Source organism: Mus caroli, chromosome 3 (genome assembly GCF_900094665.2).
Source record: "Mus caroli chromosome 3, CAROLI_EIJ_v1.1, whole genome shotgun sequence".
In the NCBI taxonomy this organism is placed as follows: Eukaryota; Metazoa; Chordata; class Mammalia; order Rodentia; family Muridae; genus Mus; species Mus caroli.
Window position 1 is genome coordinate 57,756,477 of NC_034572.1, and position 1,735 is coordinate 57,758,211.

General features: G+C 36.7%; 1 pseudogene; it reads left to right on the forward strand.

Annotated features, from left to right (window-relative positions):
* The first annotated feature begins 888 nt into the window (after positions 1–888).
* Positions 889–989, forward strand: LOC115030691 (annotated as a pseudogene).
* Positions 990–1,735: the final 746 nt, after the last annotated feature.

Below are 1,735 nucleotides of genomic sequence, written 5' to 3' on the forward strand. Positions count from 1 at the left end.
CTCTTCCAGCCTGTAGGGGAAAGAGGGTCACAGCCATGACTAGTGATAAGCAGGAGAGGCATGAAGATAGCACATCTGTTTGACCCAGTCTAGAAGAGATGAGTCAGATGCTTACTTTGTCATTGTGCTGTGTTTCACTTTGGGTTTCAGATTTATGTGTGTCACATTTGTGGGAGTCTTTTTACATTATGATTCATTCATGTCTTTTCCAAGAAAATTATTTCTGCTCTAAAAGAAGTAACCTTATCTGGTGCCACTCAGGAGTCTTACTTGTGAAAAGCACAAAAAGTTAAGTAGCCCCAGAGTTCTCTTGGCATACCTGCCCCTAAGCAAACTCAGAAACAATAGATTTGCCAACAGATCAGATCACAGGCTTCCTCCTTCATGTAGTTTATAGGACATTGTCCCATGAAAATAAAATTTTAGAAACAAAGTTAGTTTGCCTACAGTAACCTTTAATAATACATATAGGTGACCTGAAATTAATATAAAAGAACTATAAGAATTTTCCAATCACAAGCAGAGTGGCTCATATTAAATTACAGTGAAGTCTTTTAACTAAAAAACCAAGAAAAAGCAAATTAATAGAACTAGTTAGCCGGCAGTGTGGGGGACCTTTCAGACTTTTAAAATAGGTGACCTTACAAGCTATACTTCCAACACAATGTAGTATTCAAGCCTTGGGAACTTATCTAGACTGACTCAGAAATTTTTTTAAGTGTTTAATGTTTTACTTTCCTGAAGAATAGGATGTCATATGTCATAAATACTCACATAGTCTAAAATGATTTGAGAATCACAATACCTATTCTCTCTGTACTTCTAACACTTGTCCAGGAACAAAAATGCTATCTGTATTTCTTTTGAAATCATAAGTTTGCCTCTTCTGTGGAATCTGCATGCATAGAGAAACATCAGGATTACAGAGACGATTAGCATGGCTTCTGTGCAAGGATGACACACAAATTTGTGAAGAGTTCCATATGTACTTTTTTTTTTTTAAAGAAACATCATGATTGTTAGTCTGTATTATGAAATACTTTATGTGCCCGGCCCTTTTAATGGTCCTATGCTCTAAAGTGTCAGTTGGGTCTTGGACTTCTGGGAAGAGGAGGTCTAAAAAGTAATCAGAGACTGAGAGCTGGGAGGAAGTAGTGGTAGGACAGAGAATAGCAGATTATGGAGTAGGCAGATTTAGCATCCAGGAAACAGAAGATTAGGATCAGAGAAGACAGTTGATGCAAAAAGAGATTAGAGAAGAGGAGAGAAGAGAAAAGAGAGCAGAGGAGAGAAAAGAAGAAGAGAATGAGCAGAATGAAAATAAGAAACAGTTGAAATTGAAAAGACAGTTGGTTACAGTTGAGACAGGAGGAGCTGAACTGAGTCAGAGAAGATATTGTTAGTGACAGAAGAACCACCTGCAAAGAACCTACAAAGTAGTTAAAAAAGAAAAAAAAAAAAAGAAAGATATAAAACTATACTAGTTAGTCATTAAATATTATCATCAAAGATTGAAGAAATATCATCAATCATGGTGTTTTTATGTATGCAGATTCCACAGAAAACACAAACTTATGATTTCTTTTTAATTAAAGATTAAATATTAAAGGTCAGCTGTGGTCTCTGCTTCATTTACCCTTACCCACCTCTGTCCAATCACTATCTCCTCTGCTGGAAACTGCCTGACTTCTAGGGCTGGACCCTAGCAGATCACCATTCTCCATTCCTAGCTGAA